At 43.5% G+C, this 9,706-nt stretch overlaps 1 long non-coding RNA gene across 1 annotated transcript; it reads left to right on the top strand.

Moving 5' to 3' along the window:
• The first annotated feature begins 1,210 nt into the window (after positions 1–1,210).
• LOC124980935 (uncharacterized) lies at positions 1,211–8,354 on the top strand. The gene is made up of 3 exons (XR_007107893.1): positions 1,211–1,588; positions 1,942–2,019; positions 6,183–8,354. It is a non-coding gene; the product is annotated as an uncharacterized LOC124980935 (long non-coding RNA).
• The last annotated feature ends 1,352 nt before the right edge of the window (positions 8,355–9,706 follow it).

Genomic DNA, 9,706 nt, shown 5'->3' with positions numbered 1-9,706 from the left:
GTGTGTCCCCTATTAAACCACGTGTTTATTCCTAAGCCAGTTGTTGCCAGCTTCATTTGGTTTTGTAATTCATAATTTTATTGAATAATATGTAAACCAGTGTAATATGAATGCAAAAGGAAATAAAATGGTTGTTTCCATGAAAAATAAGTTGAATTGTTTGGAGAGTCAAATCATTTGCTTTCCAATGAGGTGGGAATGAAACTTTGGTAACATATTAGAAGGTAATATAAAAGTTGGGCAAGTTTGGGCCTCAAGTTGTTTTTCAAGTTTCTTTAAATTCCTACCATTCAAAGAAACAAACTAAAAGTTGTAGGCGATATAATATTACGAATGCAGTATATACAAGAACATTGATGAAGACTCCAAGCATCAGACCTCGGCCCTATCTCAAAAGAGTGGGAGAGTAACATTTATGATGAACATTTACTTGTAAGTTTTAAGTGAAAATAAAATGTCATGTGGATTTGTCTGTGTTGCTTTTTATGGCTTCACAGTAAATGACATCTTTGTTAATCTATAGCCACTAATCCTGACCAACAGAGACCAGAACGTGCCTACCATGTATCTCTAGTCCATGAACAGAAAAGGGATTCTTAGCACTTGGAGCAGAAGTCAATCACTCTGGTCAAACCAACTAGAAAAAATCTGGCAAGGAACAAAACAACTGTCAAACTTGGTTGAAGCTTCCCAGAACTTATAAGTATCAAAGAGGGGAGAGGAGAGAGAGTTGAAATTCTGAATGACTTGACTGTGATTTCCATTTGTAAAATCATGTGGGAAGAAACCTCTTCTTCCTACAAATACATGTAAGTTCAGTTATTACTAATAGGCGTAATTCTGCCAATCCCTGTGATGACATTAAATAAGGTTACTAGCTCCCAGGGAAAGGACTACTGGAAGGTGCTTCTAACTGTGTGTGCAAGGTCAGATTTTACTTTGCTGCCCTGGAGAAATATGAGGAGCTGGAGCAAGCAGAAGAAGCTGCCCTGCTTCTCAGCAGCTGCTGCATCGTGACCTGGAAGCCCTGAGTGCTCTGTACTGTGAGGCCTGGTCTCTAATTGGCACTGCAGCCAGGACAGACTCCTCCCTTTGTGCTCTGGATGCAGCCCTGCCAGAGCCACAGGGAAGGAGAGAGAAAGAAGGAGAAAGAGAGAGAGAGAGAATTTGTGTGTGTGCATGTATGTGTGTGTGTGTGTGTGTGTGTGTGTGTTTGCGCGCATGATCACCTGCTTCTCTTCTCTTGTTGCCATGGGTTACAGAGCCCATAGCCTGATGGTGGGGCCAACCACTCAGAGTGGAAATAACAGTGTCAGCCTCTGAAAACAAGAAATTAGAAATAGGGAGCAGGGAAACAATAGCAAAAGAACAAAAATCAGCATCCCAAGGCAACCTGACTGTGTGCAGGGAAGCCAGGCAGCCCAAAGGAGACCAGCTCTTCATAAATCCAGCCCTCACCAGACAGGGCATTTTAGAAAGTGATGAGGAGGAAAGAATGAGAGCCATCTCAACCAGTGTTGTGCCTCCACGTGCCTGGGCCTGAGGTGTGAATTGACGAGCCACCTTGGAGAAGAATAAGCAAAGTCTGGTAAGAGTTACGTCAAGAGCTGATGGGCAGCCCAGGGTCTGCATGGCATTACGGTGTACCAGGCGCTGAGGGGTGGAACACCACCAACAGGAAGGAGGCTGTGACCTTGGGGAGGTCACCATTTAATTAGGCCTTTTGAGTCTAAAAGTCAGGCTGGTTCTGCGCCCTGCATCCATTACTCTTTTTATTTGCTGGCCCATCGGTGAAAATAGGGTGTGAAAATATTTTGCGAGGAATGTGTAGAAGTAGCAGAGAATGTTTAGCAAATCCAATCTCCTAATTTTGCAGATGAGTAAGTAGGTTCAGATAGGCCATCTACTTGGTGTGCATTTGTTTATTTTATTTTGTTGCAGAGTGAAAAAAAGGAGAAAGGAAGACTCGAACAATGCAGCTAATGTTACTGGTGTCTGTCTCAGATTGGATGGCCAGAGGTGAGAATCCCAGACTGAACTACCAAGAAAATTAATAACTAAGATGACTTCTTTTTTGATGGGCTGCACACTGCCTTTGGATGGGAGTACAAGGGCTGGTTCCCCCAGGCCTCATGGATGGCAGGACATTTGGAGGTATGTGAAGAAGGACACTATTGTAGGGTATGTATGATCCACAAGCACCAATGAGAGATTCCAGGAGATTCCAGGAGATTCCTTCCTTCTGTGACCCCCATCAAAAAAGGTGAATGCCAGTTCTTGCAGCCATCTCCTCCCTGGATATCACAAGACTATGTTCTGTGGTCACCATCTGCCATTGGTAGGAAAGGTTCCATTAGAGCTTGTGGCCTAAAGAAATGAGTTTCGGATGCCACTTACTGCCTTTGCCAGCTCCCTTTCCTTCTCTGTTTCCCACTTGCTAAACACCCCAGGGTGGCTGTTCTCCTTTTGAATCCCAGCATATTTCACCACTTCAAAAATTTCTGCTCACATTAACACACCGGGGGAATGGTGTCACTTGCATACTTCAGGCAACTTTTGTGAAAACTCGCTCTCTATCCAATCCCAGTAGAGCAGAGATGATGATTATGGCTGCTTGCCTCCAGGACCCTCCTAGAGGAGGCTAATGTCAGGTAGAGGTGAGCCTCTCTCCCTCACAGAGGTGTGGCAAGGTTGCCAGCTCCTTTCTCTCCCCTGAGTTGTATGGGCAGGACACAAGGAGGAAAGTACCGGCCAAGTTTCTTAAAGGGCAATAAACTATTCCACATGTCTTTGTGAACCTCCATCAGGAAGCAGGGGAGAGCCCTGCATGCTGAAAACACACAGGGAGTTGTAGGCTGCACCTTGGAATGCAATCTGTCCCAGGAAACCCAAGAAACAGGTGTCCGGGCTCACATCCCATCAGACGTACCACAGCTATTCCATATGCTTTAGAAAAGAGTTAACCTCTCTCTGCTAAAGAAATTAATCCAGAGCCTAAATCCTGCTGTTGTTAATAGCTAGATGACCTTGAGATGGATCCCTCAGCAAAGTCCTTTGATCTCAGTTCACCCTCTGGGGCTGCAGATTTCTCTCTGTAATCAAAGTCCAAAGATCTTTTTTCTTCCTTCAGGGGGTCCATGTGCACTCCATGAGTTTCTCAAACAATACACCCTGTCCCCTTCCACCTCACGTTCTCCCTCTCTTCCTTTCTCCATGCCACTCTTATATTTGTCTTTCACTTCTGACTCCCAATCAGAAATAATCACTTGGAGTGCCAGGATTCAAAGACACACCAACAAGAAATGCTCATGGAGCACCTGCTGAATGCCAGCACAGGCCAGGGACACAACTGCAAACACTGCTGATAGGCTCCCATCCTCATCAAAGGGGGGCAAAGGCCCCACATCGAGAGGGTGGAGTATGTATGAGAAACTTACAGGAGCTGGATAAGCTGGAGTATGGGGAGGAAAGGAAAGGTAGTAAAAGACAGTGTAGGAAGAGGCTGCCAGGATCCAGGCCATGGAAGCCTGTCAATATTTTAAACCACATCAAGGAATTAGATTCCATCCTTTGGGCAATGGGAGCCATTGAATTTATAAACAGGAAGTAGGACAATCAAATGTGTATTATAAAGAGATGGATACAAGATTGGAAGGGGCATGGGGATGTCGACAGGGAACTAGTTAGGGAGCAACTGAGTAGAAGTAATTATGGCCTTGAGTAGAGTAGTGGCCACAGGGAGAAGGGAAGCTGACCTGGTGGCTTATCTAGAAATCGAACTCATATCTGACAGCTATGTGGGCCTGTGGATGAGTACAGCATGGGCTGCCTCAAGAGAACTCATTAATTATGGAACAGGAGTGCAGTCACCTCAGATGTCTGTCACTGTGCCTGCCCAGATCACAGCCCAGCTTAAAGGACAGGTCAAGAGGAGCTTGAGTTAAACAATGTAACCCTACTCCAATTGGCCATGGTTGATTAGACCAAGGGTAAGGACCTCACCCCCAAGACAGGCTGGCCACAGGCTGACCAGTGACCAATGATGGGGCCTGGCCCACACCTGTACTCCAGACCAATTACGTTTTCTCTATGAAAAATGCCAAGAGAGTGAAGTTTAAAAAGGATGACACAGAGACAGGATGGAGCAAAAGGGAACATGGATGGGCCAAAGCCATGAGGAATTGGAGGTTATGTCAGCAATAGAAGCAAGCCCAGAGACAGCATGGAGCAGGTGACAAAAACAAGCAGATAAACCAACAGGGGGCAAGAAAGAGCACAGGTAATTTCTAGAACTATCTCTGACCCCAAGCATTTTCTATTTCTAATGCTATTCCACAGCATATTTGCAAATAAATCACTTGCATAGCTTGAGAGTCTGTTAGTTGCAACAAAAAAGCATAACCAAAATACTTACCTAATACTTAGCTCAGTGCCACATGCTTATCTCTGCCCATCTGCTTGTACCCACTGTATTCGTGATGCCACCGGTACTAGATTCCTCATAAGGAATTCTGCACCTCTGATGACTTACCAAGAAATGCCTTTGGCCACACTCAGTAGGTACATCAAAATCAGAAAGAATGTAAAGCCTCATTCCAGAGATTCTGTTCTATGGCAGAATTTTAAACCCATGACTTGTTTCAGTGGGTTGAAAATGTCTTTGAACGTGTGCACCCATCTCCAGAGCTATGATTAATTACTGGCTGTGCTGCTGGTTATGCCTGCAGCTCTCAGCAAGAAAATGAGTAAAAAGTATTTGAGTTTTTATGTTCTCTAGCAAGGAGCCTTTTTGAGAGGAAGGAAGGAAGGAAGGAAGGAAGGAAGGAAGGAAGGAAGGAAGGAAGGAAGGAAGGAAGGAAGGAAGGAGAGAAGAGAGGGAGAGTGGGAGGGAGGGGAGAGAGAGAGCTGGATGCAATTTGTAACAAGGTTCCTATGATTTTTCTGGACAGCATGGCATTGTCCTGACTGAGCCACAGTGCAGGCAGGTGAGGTGTGTTGCTTCTTCCCCACACATGAAGTTATCCTCATCACGCTCTGTGCACATTTCTGAATTAGTTCCAGCTAGTTAGTGTCACTGCAGGACAATTTAGACTGCCATTGTTTGAGTATTCAACATACTCTTCGATGATGGATTCCCAGAAAAGGCAAAATCCATTATTTACACACAGTAGGAAAATAAACCTTCTCCCCAGCCCAAGACATGAAGATCGAGAAAGCTTTTCATTTTAGACAGTTGGAAATTTCACATTCAAGTGGCTTTGTCAACTCCTTTAATCAATGTCCTTTGGAAAAACAAATTTAGCAATTCAGCTCCTGTATTCAGTAGGGGTGAGATGTAACTAAGGATATTAGCTATCAATGGTTCATGGTCTGTTAGCCAGCACCAGCTTGCAATAAAGTACAGCTAACTGACAGTTGTGCCTTGAGGTAGCGTCAAGCAGCCCAGTTAAAAAAGAAAGGAAGAAAGAAAGAAAGAAAGAAAGAAAGAAAGAAAGAAAGAAAGAAAGAAAGAAAGAAAGAAAGAAAGAAAGGAAGGAAGGAAGGAAGGAAGGAAGGAAGGAAGGAAGGAAGGAAGGAAGGAAGGAAGGAAGGAAGGAAGGAAGAAGGAAAGAAAGAAAGACCACAAAACTCTCCAGATTTGAAAAATACAGGTAGAGTAGTTGGGAAAAAGGGCCTTTCTCTCCAGCTGTAAGAAAAATACTCTTCCTAATGGATTGAAGTTTCTCCTATAGCCCAGGCATAGTTTTCAAGCCACTATAGCAGGTTGATGATGTTCTCTCAGCTACATGTAAACAGACACCCAAAGGCTCAAAGGGATAGCGAGGGGAAGAAGATGTGAGTAAAGTGTCCATGCACCCTGTGGATCTGGAAATGGGGAAGGGGAGAACTGCGCCTCATAGCAAGAGCTCTGCCAGGCACCACCTGAGTGGCCAGGGAGACTTCAGGTGGGTGGTCATTGCAACCAGATTGGGTTATAAAAGTGTGTTTCCTAAAATACATTTCTGGGAATAGATTTGATGCAACATAGGGAGGGGTGGTGAGAGGTCTAATTAACTGGGGAAATAATGTGTTAAGTAAAACTGAAGAGGTTTATTTGTTGCAGGGTTTCTTGATGCTTTTAATAGGCTAATGAAGCTGTAGAAAGGGTATAGCTTGCAGTCTCCTCAATTTCTTTTCAACAGGGCTGTTGGGAGCCTTCTGACGGAGCAGCTCAGCTTCCGGAAGCCTGTGCTGTGGAAATGCTTTTGGAGAGGTGCCCTCCTGCCTCTGGCTCTGGACTTGCCTAGGAGGTCCTGGTGCTCACTCTCTGTCCCACTTCAGACACCCTGAACATGCTGTCACTCATAGTTGCCTTTAAGTTCTGAATTCCTTCCTGCCCCTGTTCTGTCCTATTTTCAGCCTGACTCTGATGCTGACATTCCTCTCTGTTGTTCAAACTACTGCATCCACTCCACCTCACCATGCCTGGTTCCTAGCTCCTGCTGTGTTCTTCACTGCCTCAGACACAGTTGCCCTGGTTCTCCCAGGCACAGATCCTGGACCACGGTTCACTGAATGAATGCCCTGTTCAGCCCACCCCAGCTCCTCAGCAAGATTTGGTTTTGATTTTCCTGGGTGTTTAGCAAACACCCAGGCATGGACCCACCTACCCCTGACTTCTGCCCCAGACTCCTGACGGAGAGTCCTCCTGAGCTGTCTCCACCTTCTCCAGGGCTCTGAAACGTCCTGAGGGGCTTACAGACTGCAAGAAGATTCAGGAAAAGGGACAGGGGCAATGTTGCTCCCATCCCCCATATCTTCCTTTCCAGTCTGTCGCCTTCTCTTCCAGTTACAGTCCTGTCTTGTCTTGCACAGCAGAGTTGGCTTGGGGTATGGCAGTGCAGGAGGTGACGCTGTCCTTCCAACAAAAACTAACTCTATTTCTCATGCCCCGTAGCCTCCCCCTTCTGAGCCCTCTCCTTTCTCCCTCATCTTGCCACCACTGGGGACTTTTTCCCCAGAACAACTGCACTTATCTAATATCAGTCATTTTATACATAAGTACAATTTCAAAATCAGTTTTTACCTCTCTGGAGTCATTTTCTTTTTTTAATATTAGGGAATTAGGGAATGGAATGATTGGCCTCAGGATGTAGGTTAGAGAGATATACTGTCTGCATGCTGGAAATCACAAGACTGCCTTCGCAGAATACTGGTTCTCCCTGCCACATTAAGTAGGAATGCAAATGAGGGAGACTCAAGTTATTCTGTGCCTCTGGCTTGACTGCCAGGCGGTGAAGTGGGGGTAAGCAGAGCTCATATTTCAAAAAAGTTCTACCTGGAGCTAACCATTTGGTACTTCAGTTATGCCTCTTACCAGCTAGATTTTCATTTCATTTTTTAATGTTTTTATTTCTTATATTGCAAAATGACATTATTGTTTGACTTTACAATATGAGAAAGAAGACAAGAAAGTGACCCAGGGCTCTAATGATACTTTGTCCCTTTTAACATTGATGCTCTGTCATCATTCAGACCTGGGAACCCAACCCCTACTGAAATTAAGGAGAGATGCTAGTAGGTGTAGCAGTGGGTACCAGGGCCCTCTGCCTGGCAAGATAGAGAGCTGTGACGGGAAAAGTGACTGAAAGAAAGCCACCAGTCAAGTAAGAGAAAGGCACTGCTGGCTAGGGAATACTCAGTTTTCTCAAAGTTGTAAAAAATCTTTTGTTAACTAAGTTATAAACCTCTTTGGACCACTTGGTCTGTGGCATTCACCAGAGCTGCCCACAAAAGATGCTCATGGGAGGTCACAGGAGCAGTCTCTCTTAATTGGCTGATGCATACACACTCGGTGGTAGGAAGAAGGACTCAGGTGTAGCACCATCTACACCTGAGTCCAGTTCTAGGCACTCCTTTCTCAGCAGGAAACTTTCTTGGCATGGAAACAGAGTTGCATATTAGGGAACTGGGATCCATCAGCCATCCTTGCATTTCTCATACACATCATCACCCCTTCCCAGCAGAACCTCCTTGGACTTCTCCACATAAAACTGCATCCTCTCTCTCTCTCTCTCTCTCTCTCTCTCTCTCTCTCTCTCTCTCACACACACACACACACACACACACACACACACACACACCCTTATAATGAATTAACTAATGAACTAAACTTCTATTTCACTGTTTATTCCTGTCTCCTCTACTTACCACACAGAATATAAAGCCATGAAAGTAGGGGTTTTAAATATGTTTTGTTTCTTGCTATTTCCCCAATGCCTAGCACAGTGCCTGGCACACAGGACATGCTCAATTAAAATATGGTGATTGATGAAATGAATCCATTAAAATTGTTAACCCTCTGGAAATGTATATTGTCCTCTCTTACAATGTGAAATCTGTTGTTCTACCTTTATACATTTAAATTTCACATGTTTTAGAAATGTTTTATGTCCAAAAGTAAGGCATTCTCAATATTAATACTTAAAAGTAGGTGCTAAATTTTGTTGGATAAAAATAAATACTTCCAACTCATTAAGATTATTTTGTTTTATGAGTATTATAAACAACACACCTAAGACTTTTTCCATATATTTTTGAGGTAGAATCTGACTACAAAGCTCATAACTACAAAGCATTTTCCTATATTTTCAATGTCACCTGATAAGTTTCCTATAAGATACCTAATAAAATTTCAGTAAATAGCAAACTGAGGAGAAGGAATGAGATTCAATTGGGTCAGGCTAGAAAGAGACATATTTAAATCAGAAAACAAGGATCACAATTTCCTCACCAGTAAAATTACTGCTCACCAAAAATATCATATTTGATACCATATTTTAGCACATTATTTACTAATAAATAAATAGCACTAAAGATCTAGAGTGATTTCCAGAGAGAAGTCTTTAGTGAAGACATAATGGGGCATATTTACAAGAAACTCTAGCTCTTAAAGTATCCACTTTGAGATGGAAGCCCATTTAAAGACATACAGAGCATTTCTAATGAACTTTTATTGCCTCCTCAATAATTAGGAGTGACTTTTGAGAAGTCTTTTACCGTTTACTTTAGAAAGATAGCACTGAAAATGGCTTTGGCCATCATCTGCTGAATTCCCTTGTCTTTACACAAGAAATATAAGACAAAGTTCACATTATATCATAAGCAAGTTAGTGACAAAACCTGTCTCTGACTCCTAGGAACCCTCTTTCTTTAAATGAGCTGCTTGAACAATGACAGCAATCATCTAATTGCCCTCTAGATTTTCTTACTCCAGAGTTACCACTTCAAATCACACTGGTGTTTCAGGATAAGTTATATTTCCCAACATGCTGTTTCTCTCCAGTTCCTAAGATATTTGAAGATGCAAAATGTCTAAGAAAAAATGAGAAAGGAAGAACTGGAAAGATACGTCCAATTCCCTTTCCATCCCTGTTAGAAGTGACTCTTGGTCAAGTCATTCAGCACAATCAGTCTTGTTCTTGGACTCTGGAAAGCAGAGGCTGCCTCAGCTACAGAAGGGTCTCAGAAGACCTGACCTGGGACTGAGAGCTGGGGCTGAGCCACATCCTAAATGTAATTCCTCCATCACTCTGCTTAGTGCCCAGCATTTGTTGAAATGAATCTATCAGATTTTACATCAATGCTGGAGCATATTCTATCCCATGTTCTGGAGGAAGAGACATCAGATAAATCATCATTTTTCTTTGCTTAATTCTATCCTTTC

The sequence above is a fragment of the Sciurus carolinensis genome, chromosome 3 (genome assembly GCF_902686445.1).
Source record: "Sciurus carolinensis chromosome 3, mSciCar1.2, whole genome shotgun sequence".
NCBI lineage: Eukaryota > Metazoa > Chordata > Mammalia > Rodentia > Sciuridae > Sciurus > Sciurus carolinensis.
The sequence above is the reverse complement of the archived record's forward strand: the minus strand, read 5'-3'. Positions and strand labels throughout refer to the sequence as shown.